Source organism: Melanaphis sacchari, unplaced genomic scaffold (assembly GCF_002803265.2).
Source record: "Melanaphis sacchari strain LSU unplaced genomic scaffold, SCAv2.0 Contig8_pilon_pilon, whole genome shotgun sequence".
NCBI classification, from domain to species: domain Eukaryota; kingdom Metazoa; phylum Arthropoda; class Insecta; order Hemiptera; family Aphididae; genus Melanaphis; species Melanaphis sacchari.
Genome location: NW_020271635.1, coordinates 3,323,875 through 3,337,913, shown reverse-complemented (window position 1 = coordinate 3,337,913; position 14,039 = coordinate 3,323,875). Strand labels below are relative to the sequence as shown.

At 28.5% G+C, this 14,039-nt stretch overlaps 1 protein-coding gene across 2 annotated transcripts in view; it reads right to left on the bottom strand.

The window, feature by feature from the left end:
• Positions 1 to 1,502, bottom strand: part of LOC112602460 (aminopeptidase N-like) — a 23,736-nt gene extending 22,234 nt beyond the window's left edge. Inside the window, exon 1 of one of the 2 annotated variants that reach the window (XM_025350530.1) lies at positions 1,141 to 1,502. The gene's annotated coding sequence lies outside the window, so the exon portion shown is untranslated. The remainder of the gene's footprint in view (positions 1 to 1,140) is intronic. The other variant, XM_025350532.1, reaches the window with a different exon arrangement.
• Positions 1,503 to 14,039: the final 12,537 nt, after the last annotated feature.

The following is a 14,039-nucleotide window of genomic DNA, read 5'->3' as shown; positions in this document are numbered from 1 at the left end:
GTCTCTAAAGATAGAACTGATATTTAAATTTATAACACTAATATTACTAATATTACACACACACACACACACACACACACACACTTTTATACACATATATATATTGGATTTACTAATAAAATAGAAAATAATTAATGAAATTGAGGATATATAGATATTAAAGAAGAATATTAATATTTTAATTTAAATATTCTAAGAGTACTTATAATCAGTGATAGTATGCTACTATATTCTTATTTTATTAAGAACACACACACACACACACACACACACACACACACACACACACACACACACACACACACACACACACACACACACACACACACACACACACACACACACACACACACACACACACACACACACACACACACACACACACATACACACACACATATATATATTAGTTACTACTAATAAAATAGAAAATGTGGTGAAATTAGGGATATAAAAGATATTAAGAAGAATATTAATATTTTTAATTTAAATATTCTAGAAAATTATAATCAGTGATGAGTATGCTACTATATTCTTATTTTAATGAAAAGTCTGCGTGTAAGTTACATTTTTTAAACTAATAATTCACTTATTGATCACCTATTTATTCATTATTTGTATATGCTCATAACTGTTTTTTTGTATTTTCATATTTTGGGATTGTTTCATATATTTTACGTAATTTTTGTAAAAAACTAAAAACTTTCTTATTGAATATTAATAGTTCGCACTGACATGTGGTTTAGACAGATGTAATTAGTAAGGGGACTAAAGAAATGGCGAGTCGTTCAACATTTTTTTTTTTTTTTTTTTTAAAGCGGCTGTCGTATACAATTAATTAATAAAACAGAAAAATCTTTTAAATCTTTCACTATAACACTTGTCAGTTGTGACACAACATAAAGGCCGTAGGTAGCGACAAACGACAATTTACAAATAACAAACCGTAAATTTATAGCGTGCTACAGCAGTACTTCGCAATACTGCGTGTGGACCGAAGCGACGATATTATGTCAATCGCTATCCTCCTGCGGACCACAGATCATAATATCATTATCACTAAGATGACTGCGGTGGACAACAAAATATAACATACGAGTATAGGTACCGTACAGTTCATAAGTAGATCGTAAGACTTACCATCGTGATCGGTCGAGAAGAATGCGCGTATCGGTGGTCGCTGGCTGAATAACGGATCAGCTGTGGGTCATCGTGGCACGACTTGCGAGGAAAATGGATTGCAGTCGACTCGGCGGTACCTATTTAGTGGTATGTGTGTTATAATATGAGGTACTGGCGTACGTGTACGACGAAAACGAAAACTTGCGATCCCGTACAACTGTTTGTGTTCGCTGTTACTCGTAATTAGAACGATACAATTGCAATAATTGCGTTTCTTCAATACAGCGGTAGCGGCAGTGTCGTCGTCGTCGTCGTCGTCGTGTGTTACGGTCGAGGATACGGCGCACACTGTTGGCGCGACAAAACTAATCGTGCGGCCGTGGCTTGATCGGTGGCGGCGGTGGCGGTCCCTCCTAAACGCGAAGCCCGTCCGGGCCGGCGGATCAGCGCGCCGCTATTCGCGGTGCCCGGAACTCGCTCGCGATTTTCTATGATATAGTCATTACGGATTTTTAATAAAATAATATTAACGGTCGAGTTCAAAAAAAACTGGCGGAAATAAAGACGACGTATTTGCGGGCGCACACACTTATTGTCTTTACACGCACGAAAGGACGTTTCGCGCGATGCGTGGATGACGATCCGCTAACACGTTGGCTCGAGGCCACCAGAATACGAGAATAATATACGCTTCTGAGTAATTCGTATCTCGTCTTCGAGCCGTTTACCACGGTATATCGCGCACAACGCACTCCTTTGACCACTGTATATAGGTGCTACAGCTATATACGTATACATGATGTTTTATTGTGCTATCCGGTCATTCGACATTTGGGCTATACAAAATGTACACCACGTGTAATGTCGATTAAAAAAAGTTTTCAACGTTTGTAGATCGTTTTGTGCAAGATACAATCAAGACGAATTAAGAGAGCTAGTTTTGATACAAGGACAACAATTTTGGAAAAAAAAATCCTTTTATCTGTCGCGATGACTCGCGACTGCGCATATATATTTCGATGTGTTACGGACGACCGACAAATATTTTTTTCGTCGTTTTCATTTTTGTTAATAACGATCGTATATAGTTTATAATATACCTATAACTGAAAATATAGATGTTAAAGTTTTGAACGACGTTTGGCTCGGTCAAAAAGTTGTTTCCATCTGAATGTTTTTTTGAGCTATACATGGGTAATACACATCTATAAAACGCGAACGTTTATTTAAATAATAGAAATACAAATAATATTGTGCAAGAGGTTAATCTCAGCATGATTAAAAACGTAACCGAATTTTATTTTAAACATACTCAACCACCGGCTGGATTTAGGGAGGGTGTTTGGTAGCTGAAACACCCGTCGTCCCGCATATTTAACTTTTTTTTTAAACTATTGTTCTGTGGACTGTGATATAACATATTATTTACAAAGTATCATATATACCAAAAATATTGCAGTTTCTGTAATCGGAGAAAATAATATTTATCATTTATTTTTATTATACGAAGTTAGTTTGTATAGTTGCATTAAAGTAACCGTGATCAATTCATTTCTACAGACAAGGACTTTATGCATTGGACTTCAAAAGTTCTAAGCTAGATTTATCAAGTGAAATTATAAAGGTAAAAATTTTAATTGATGTGTTTGAAGACGTGCGTAAGCATTCAAGTATAAAAATCAGCACTTTATATCAACACGCAACTCTAAAACCGTAAATATTTTATGAAGAATTAAAAGTTTTTCGTCTTGGTGATTATCAAATTCAAAGGAGTAATGCTAATTCCAACAGAAAGCGTTTGGGATGGTTTAAATTAATCAGTTTTGACAGAACATCATTCAAGATTTAAAATCTACAAAATCAATATTAGATTGTCTAAAGTTATTCCACTTGAAGGGCTTATCTCAGCCAACATAAATTTTTCTGACACTTAAACTATAAACAATTCTGCATGTTAAAAATGGATACTTGCAATTCCGAGGTTAAATATTATACACATTATATAATTAATAGATAAGTATAGCTAATGCAGAACAATTAGCAATTAGCATCACTTTATGGCGATAAAGAATCTTAGATTTGCGCCTGTGGCTTACTATAGTCTATAATATTAAGTTTTCCAGAATAGTATTATACATATGATAATTAAGGTGTACACAGCAGGGATCGTAATGAAAATAAAAAACCCGCAACGGTATCGTATAATATATAATGTGTATTTCGTTGTTATGTATATATAAATGTATACGTTCACACACAACCATCATGAGCTGCAGTATACAATATTGAATATCGTAACTCAAATTGGATTATTGTTGATATTTAAAAAAAAAAATTAAGTACTAATACGTAGGTACAGGCGTATTATATAAGCATGTAATCATAATTATTATTCGCCACAAAGCTTCGACAAACAGATAATATACTAGATGTACTAGCCTACGCCTAATTTTTTTGTAAGCACGATATCGTGTATTGATCGATTCGATAATTTGTAACTCGCACGTATTAGTTAACGCAGATTATAATACGCATGATGTGCGTATACACTGTACAATAGGTGCTCTTGTTCAAATGCGATTAAAAATTATAGCTCATCTATGTACGTCATCAATACGTATAATAGGTGACGATGTAATATTAAATTTGCGAACGCGGTGCTGCCCGCTGAGGTTAACAAGCGCGTTTAAGTATATTAATTGGTAAGAAATCCTATCGAGGACTCCAATCAACTGAAAACTCGTGTAAATCATATTAATGCTGTAAAACAACACCGGTGCGTAGAGGTGATACATTATAATGTGTTGCAGTCTCCGAGTGCAAGATATTTGGGCGACGTTAATCGCCGCCGTGTTCGCTTTTCGCGGAACCGTTAACGGTTTTAGACGACGTCGTTTATGGACACGGTCATGGACCCGTCGCGGACCGTGAACGCCGCTCGTTTATTATTCCGTCGCCATTATTCTCGTCGATTAATGTGTCGTGAAAATAATCAAAATATTTACTGGTACGGTGACGACACAATATTGATAATAAGTTCCCGCCGTAACGATAGGTATAACATAAACGAACGCGGTTAGAAAAGCAAAAAAAAAAAAAAAAAAACCGCATAAAAAAAGATACGCGCATAATACTTAGAGTATTTCACATTGGGAATAATTGTCGCCCTGGTTGCCATCGACGTTTTGTTTTTGTCGTCGCGTTTAGGAATAATTGTACAAAAGTAAAAATAATAAGTATAAGACAACTGAAAAATATACCTATTATAAAACACTATACCGTTTTTACGTACATCCAAACATCGCAGTAAAATTTAATAAAATAAGTACAACAATCTAATTTTAAAACATGCTTATATTGCTCTTAGAGTAATATGCAATATATTAAAGTTGAATTTGTACACGCGCGTATTCCACCAAAGGATACGATCTCCACTAACCCTGACGCTTTAAAATATATGTCCAATTTGAACGGACAAAAATCTTAGATATTTTTCACTTCGTAATTTTCTGGAAAATTTCATCATTAAATTTACATTTGAAAAGACTTAAATATAGTTTGTTTCATTAAAAAATGTACTTACGAGCATAACACAATTTTATACGTAAACGTCAGTTTTTAATTTTTACGATATTGAAAAAAAAAACAAAAATTTGCTATTTAAATGTCTATTTTTTTCATAAATACGTACTACCTTTAACCGTGTATAATTTATGTATAGAAAAAGATTGATGTAATGATATTTTTTAACAGAGTCAGTCAGTTTAATTTTGAGTGAATTTGAGGTACATCGCTCCAATCAGTTTATCCCTTACATTACCCTTAACAGTATTACGTCTATTTGATACACGTTGTGCAGCGTGCATCATATTGAGTAATACGTAATAATCGTGTTGACCGTTGACGAGAGGAAAATGCATTAGTGGTGGCGACTGCTGTGTCCTTCGGGAATCGGCCAGGTGATCCGTTGTCATCGGATTACACGTTATACATTTATGTGTGCACACATTATTATGACGCATAACGACCTCCCCATTGCAAACTAAACTATTAAGCGTATATACAGGGTGAATCGCCAAGCATGCTCTACCTCATTCAATTTTCCATTTATTAATGATTTTAGTTTTAAATATACTTAAATATTATATTTTCAAATTATTGAGACGTTTTGAACTAATTATTAAAGAATGTCCCGTAATGATATACATTTTTATTTTTTTAAACTAGAACTTTTTTATTGTAAATTATTAAACGGATAATTTTTCTGAAAATATTGGTGTACCTACCTATACCTACCTAATTCACTATTCAAACAATATTTATTATGCATCGGTCATTTTTACTAGGTAGTTTTAAATATCAATAGATTAGTAATAATAACTAAAATGTTCAAACTACCATAAGCCATACGTTTTCTAAAACCCATCATCTCTTATCTTTAGTGAATAAACTTAAATAACTCAAAAACTACTCGTTTGAGTTTTGATTTTGTTACATTAACATTTTCAGAAAAATTATCTTCTAAATATTTCACAGTAAAAAAAGGGCAGTTGTAATTCAAAAAAGCGATATCTCAACAATACAATTCTTGAATAGCACAAACAATTCTCAAGAATTTGAAAATACGACCTTAAAGAATAATTAAAATTTAAAAATCAGATTTTTAATAAATTCAAAAGGAATTTTTAAAAGAAAAATGGAATAGGGTGAAAATGTTTGTTGAATCATACTGTATATTTTATTAAACGAACGAGATAATGATCTAGGTTTAAAGGGATGAGGACGGTGGGGTTGGAGATAGAGCAACGGAAATGGACTGAGGTCACGAATGCGTGACGTGTCTGATCGATCGGTGAGAAGAATATATCGCTGTTGCCTGTTGGTAGATACTATAGATATTATTATTATTATTATTATTATTATTATTATTATTATTATTTACTATTTTTATAACAGTACAGTGATATAATATTATATTATATATATTTATTTATTACGGCTAACCTAAAATAATGATTTCACATCACACAATTTATACTCGTTACCTAAATTTTTGACATATCACGACATGCTATAGGTTATTGGCATGTTGATATAATATCATTTATTATTATAATAATTCCGTTGAACCGGCAATTCTTTATCAAAATGTTCAAATAACTTACAATATTTTAATGACAATGACGGTCGTAATGATAACAGTCATATAATCAATAATTATTATAGATAAATAAATCGGTAATTATTCTCGATATTAATTAAAATCAAACCATTGCGCTTAGTCTAACATAAATTGTGAATCGGTTAATAGCACAAAAAATTTGATAAACTACATTTAAAAAATTTTTCAAGTATTATAAAAAGGAGAAAAGTGTAAAAACTTAAAATATTAGGTCAAATAATTATTAAATGTTTTAAAATATAAAAAATAGAACTTTAATAAACATTACGCTATATACCGCGTTTAGTCGACACAATAAATTATATCGAAGGTAAAGGGGTATTTATATAATTCAACCGATATGATTTATCGAGATGTGATTTGGGGGCGTAGCATGTTCACCAAATAGTATTAATTAAATTTGTTTTCAGTATTTAATTTATAGTTTAATATAGGCTTATGATGGCAAAATCATGATAAATCCTACACAGTTTTAATGCACAAATCGTACCCATGTACAATATGGCATGTATGATGCATCGTTGTTTGTCATCTATGAAATCGTGTTTAAATAACCAAAGTGATCTGTTATCCGATTAATTACAAAAAGTTTATTTATTTATCACGGATAAAAAATTACTTAAAACTTAACAATATTATTAGGTAACGTATATCATAAAGTTACTGTAATCGAACGAGGCCACATTATATATTTATACACGAACCCGTAAAAAAACAACGAGCAACGATTGTGACAATTGTCAATATTACATAACAATAATATATCTGATCGACGACTAAGATTAATTATTTATGTCGGTATAGGATCAATCGGATTGACGATACCGGTTAACTTAGCTATAATAGTGAATAGACGATATTATACTAAGTGGAGCGTGTCGCTGTGTTTTTTCATTTGCATTACCTAAAGTCATATAATGTTATGTTATGTACATGAATGAAAATCCAAAGAAATGTGAAAGCTCACCCTGTATTGTGATTTTTTTTAGTTCCAACGTATTGTATTCGTTTCTGATCAATTGACATTGAACCGCATTTACTATATTATATAATAGTACACGGGTTGTTGGTGATAAATAATCGAAACACATAGGTATACTCAGAGTACGAAATATGACAATATAATTTATAACACCTCGGCATTGTGTGGGAATAAATCTGATTGTGGTATTAGGAATATATAGGAAATTAACACGTACGTAGTTTATTGAATTACTTTTGTCGTATATATAACGCAGATAGTATAAGTATAAGCGAATCCAATCCGGCTGGAGTGATAACTTTGCGTGTGGGGTCCGATGGTATTTAATATGTTGTTTATTATATATAATCAATGAATAGAACGTAAAACATATCCATATTATAACATAAATGCGATTGCGCGCAGTATTTTCGAAATCTTTATAATGTGAACAATGAGATGTGATGATATTTTTCTCAAAATGTCATCATCAGGCTAATAAAAAATAATTACTTAAAATCATTAATTTCACTATCATTATACATAATATGTTACAATAATAATTTAGATTTTTGATTTGACTGTATATTTTTAATTTATTTCGTTATTTAATATTTTATATGCACAAATAAACATTATAAATTATTATATTAATTATTCACGTTGTTGAAATAATTTCAATGTAAATTTATAAATTATATTTTATTTAAAATTAATAATTATATATTTGAAAAAACGATTACTTACATTCTTTGTTTTTAAATTTTATTTGTTTTAATAATATAATCACATCGTTGCTGATTGATTAACCTAATAGATTTTTAAGTTTTCTCTTATCACCAGGAGGTTTAAGGATACTGGACTTAAGAATATCCGTTATTATTGAATTTGGCAACTTTTCTTCAGTCACTGTGACTGATTAAGCGCTTGATTTTCTCGTTTCGTCACCAATCCTGGTTTAAAGGGTCATCGAAAGTGGTAGTGAGGTTGACGCTCTATGAGCTGTATGTATCAGTGGCGGCGAATTCAACGGTGTGTCGGTGTCGTAAGAAGAAAATATAAAGCCGTCGTTTTCAGGATTGGCAGCTTATCATATAAGTCACCGTCGAATGAGCTACAAATGCAGCTGGTTTACTGTAACATCAATTATTATTAAGGGAGGGGATATTAGTTGATACGAAGTTTTGCCATCTTGTCATCTCTAACGTCTGGTTTGAATGATCCAAAGCAATGACATATGGATTGTTCTTTTATTACATCTTCTGTATATGCTACCACACAAGCATGTGTTTAGTAAAAATAATATCGTTTTCTCGTAAATATCATAAAGAAGTATGTTAAATTTTAAAATTTTATTTGCGTTTTAAGTGGATTGTGGTTGCGAATCAATTTTTCTGGGTTATCTAAACAAACGAACAACGTGTGGCACACATTTCATACGTGTTTTTGATGAAAAAGTAATGTTTATTAATGTAATATTATTTATGGAAGTCAACTTCTTTATAAGATCATATAATATTGGATTTAACACGTCATAACAATTTTTTATTGTTTCAATACTACACCAAATGGTCTTAAGTTCACCGGTAATTATTTTTGTAAATGACTCCTGGTTTCTTAACAATGTATCCATCCTATTGTTTATTTCCTGTATCGAAGATACGAACATTTCTACTGTTTGTGTGTGTAGTTAGGCATGGTTTAATACGTATTTGTCTATTTAATGGGTAAATATGAAACTAGACACCATGGTATATAATTTAATCTTATAGATAAATATTAATGATATAACTTCATTTAATTTTTTTATATAATATATATAAACAAATAATACTATGAAAAATACCACTTAAATTCAATATCTCCGAAATTTTTTATAATTTTTATAGTATTGCTTACGGTGATATTAATTAAATTCTTAAGCTTCCGTTGGCAATGAACATTCTATTTAAAAAGTCATACTCTTTTAAAGTGAATGTAATAATAAACAGTTATTATAAGATCAATAATAATACAAACTTGAATTTATAATTTTCTACTTTTACGATGTATTGTATTTCTAGAGTTTTAGGTATATTATTTAAAAAGATAATATTTAAATAATATTTTATTATCAAAATATATAAAATAAAAGTCTTTATATTGAATATAATACTATCGGCAATCGCATTTAATAATAATTTTTCTGGAAAAAACTGTAATTAATTTAAATTTGTTTAGATACCGAGCACTGTAATAGGTCATAAAAATTAACAAGCCAACTGACTTACAAAAAATGTAGCGATATCATCAGTTATCTTAATTATTAACCATTAATCGAGCAACAATAATTAGATACACCAAAATAAAATTATAATATCATGTTCATCCAATATTTGGTAAGACTATATTGATCAAACTAAATAACAAAATAGAATGTATCAAATAATTTAATAATACATAATTTTTTTTCAAAAATATTGTTTTTCAAATGCCTTTATGAACTGTTTAAAAAAATACACACAAACATATACGTATATGTATATATCCAAATACATTTATACTTTTTAAGATAATGTGTGAAAATTGAATGAAAAAATCATAAATTATGCTCACATATGAAATACCAAGATACACTCGTCAAACTTTGAACTCGATTCACAAGACTTTTTAAACAAATACTCCAAATTTTTCACAAATGTGCATATACATAATTAGGTACTTATCGTTCGAAACATATCATTCCATACGTATGTAGGTACTTGTTAGACGATTATTCAAAGGTAACATTATAACGCTAACATTAATATTTTATTTCATTTTTAGTATACTTGGTTAAAGTACTATTTAAATAATATTCCATTGATAACACCTATGAAAAAATCGAAATGAAAAAAAAATCTTTAAGAGCAGCTTTTTTATAGGTATATATAAGTAAATTTAATAACAACATAAAAGAACATTTTTTAAATAGACTAATTCAATTCTAAATGTATGCAAACAATTAAAATTTATTGCATTCTGTCATTATAAAACGTCACTTTACCATTAAAACTTATATTTAACACGGATGAACCTTAAGTTTCGAAGTATATAGTACGAAAAATCAGCACTTTAAAAACTGTAGAAAGTTGTGTATATTGAAAATTGGAATTAATTATTAATTACCAATTAATAAATAATTTACATAACATAAATTAGTGGTGGAATCGCTTCAGCGATTTGCTTTCGATTAATCGAATTATTCGTTTTTTAGAGTTTACGTTAATTGGTCGTGGTAAATTGTTCGTCTGAAATTGGTCGTTTGATAAATTGGTCGAAGTGTGTTTTCGTCACAAAACATGAATATTAGTTTAAGAACGTTATATATAGGTACAAATGGACAATTATTATTATTATACGTTTTGCGATAATAAGTTAAATAACAGCGTATACAAATTAAAACTATCAGGCTAAACCGTCTGAAATGGTCTAATATTTTACTGACGCAGAAATCCCTAGAAAACAGAAGAAATATAATGACATCGCTAAGAGGATAAACACAATATGTAAAACATTAAATAATAGAACATTAATAGATGAATACATATCAGTGATAGCTCATAATTTATATTACTTTTTACACATATTATTTTTCATAACTTATAATTTTACATGTTCATTAAAGAAAAATTACAACAAAATAAAATTTTTATATAATATACATATTATTTTGAAAACAACTAATTTTCTAAACGAACAATTTTTCAAAAGATCAATTTACCAAACAACCAAATTCATACGAAAAATTAACTGTACCTCTGTTTTTTTATGTTTTTAGATTATTATTCCTTTATAACGTTGTAAAAAAATAAATTGCTACAGTACGATTTTTATAAATATATTTTGAAAATTCTAAATAAGACATTTGTTTATTTATTTTTTGCTGATTCATAATCTATTACGGTATACATAATATTATATAACTTCATAATTTTACAATCTAACAAATACAATACATTTTTATTATTTTTCCCCCAAGGCCTCAAGTATTTCTTACTCACAATATTGAACAAATTATAATGATAAATTACGCAATAATACTCTTAGGTATGATGTAAAATGTATAAATGTATAAATGAACAGCGTTCATTTTGCCATTTGTTATTAAAAAATATTATTTCACCAGTATATCTATAACTTAATTTTTATCAACTCTATTATGACTACATAATATTTTACTTATCGAACAACATCAATATTATTTAGTTGAACAAGATAAATAGTCACACTAATTATGTAAACACTATTTCGTAGCTAAAAATTTGTGTACTTCTAATGACTTAAAGATGAAATTAAAATAAATTATTTAAAAATATTTTGATCAAAAAGTAATTCTGTAATACTTATTGAATGTATTTCTTGTTATTAAAAATGTTCGCAATTCGAAATAAAATTAAAGTTTATTTGTTATTTAATTGATGTTTAATTAACAAATATCTGTAGTATTTAAAGGTTACAAGTGGACAATTTTCACAAAAATACATTTTAAACACGTTTTTTTCTTTTATTTAACTAACATTACGTTAAAGTGAGTTTGTATGTAAAATATCTTAGACTATTGATCGTTTTATATTTATAACAGACAAAGTTCAATTTAGTATAAATTGTACATGATAGCATGGTACTCATGTCTCACATTATATTATATTTATAGTGATTTATGTAAACCTGCATTGGATTGCCTCTTTGAATGAAACGGCATTACGAATTCTATGTAATAAATTATAATGTTATAGGAAATAAATAATGATCGGAAATGTTTCATTTCGATTGACTGAAAAAAGAAAACAGGAAATCTATGACACTGGTGCATAGATAGAGGATGTGAACCGGACCTACGGATCAACCACAATAACACGGTTCAGTACTATAACAATGGTTAGTTTTCCTATTTTAGTAAAATCTAGTAATGATGACTTGTTAAGGTCATATATAAAGGGCAGCTTTAAGGGAAAATTAACGATAAATGTAAAGATGTACTATAACTTATAATTTATAATTTATGTGTCGAATATATTATATCAACACCATTTTTAAATTTTTTATCTGAATCTACAAATATATATAATCACAAAATTAGTTAATGCTAAATTAAATGTTCACTGATTTTACTAATGTACTAGTACTACGTTTAAACCAACAAAGTTTTTAAAAAATTATCAAATTAAATTATTTTTTTAAATAGTCTCCATTATATTTAAATAATTTATTGTTTATAATATCTTATAATACCTAAATATTAATTCAATAATATCAATAATTATAAAGATTTTAAATGCCTTAATATTTTCTTTTGAAAAATTATCTAAATATTCCAATTATTAATTATATAATTTACAAATAATACTGTAATATATATTGCTTACATACCTTTTACGATTTCTGCTGATTATATTTTTATAGTTTACGTTCAAACAATCATTTAAATGTTGATTAAAATTAGGATGACTTGTTATTATCTGTGAACGCATTGTAAATAATTAATAACATCAATAATTAAAATCGAAATATGTACACTATGAGTAACCATGTGGATAATTGAAATAAACAGAGCACTCAGAGCACATCCATTTGCAAATGTTAACCATAAATTGAAACAATATTTTGAATATGCTTGATGTTGGATGTATAATAAACTGAGTTTGCACTACGATAATTCCACCTCCAATAACAAAATAAAGCTATTAATAATATTGTTTATGAATTGATAAGATTAATTCCTGTAAACGGACTTTCCATATTATTTACAGTCACATAAAAAATGTAAATATTAAGTTTTCCAAGAAATATTATTTTAATAAAAAAAAGAATATTTTTTTTCAGTTCGCTTATATTTTGATTATAAATTTGCATTTTATTTTATGTACACACATATGAAATTACTAATTAGAAAATTTACTATACTTTACGTATATTCTATATTTTGAATAAAAACTCGTGTTTAATTATTAAAAAAGTTTGCATTTTTATATTTACCAAGTGAAACATAACATCTCTTCACCGGAATATCAAATATTTTAATTAATAAATATATAGGCTGTTATACCGATAGTTCTTGGATTATTTTACTTTCTGGATTATTTACATTTTTATAATACGAGTATTAACATTTTAGTATATAAATAAATTTATTTTGTGATTTTTTTAAAAATGTTTTGTTAATGTATTCTTGCACGACTGTATGTATTAGTTGTTTTATAAATATTTTAAAAATTAATATTCATCAATTATAACATTTAAATTAAAACTTTATTAGTTGCGTAATAAAAAGTTTTGATTTTAATACTTAAAATTTAATCAGAGATTTAATAAAACATCAGTATAGCAGAGTTTTTTTTTTCGTATAGGTAGTTAAAATTATTCGGATATGTAAGATAGGTAGGTACATAATAATATTAAAATGTATATAAAGGCGTCATACATAGGCAATTTTTATACGTTATATGTGTAGCAGCAGTCCACGTTTTTCACGGCGAAAAGATTCTAATAATTACAAAATAACCAAAAAAATAAACACATATATGAGGAACTGTCTGATACACATTAACATACAACTATGAACTAAGATTTGTTATGTTTACTCAAACGATTTATTAATTAGTTGAATCACCAACGTGGGGTTTTTTTTTTATTAGTTATTTATTATTTTTTTTTAAATATACATAATTGTTAAATCAAAAGATTCATTGCCCATCTCGGAATTAAAATGAAAATAGGTATTTACACTAAATTGCGTTTGTTCTAAAAATGTAT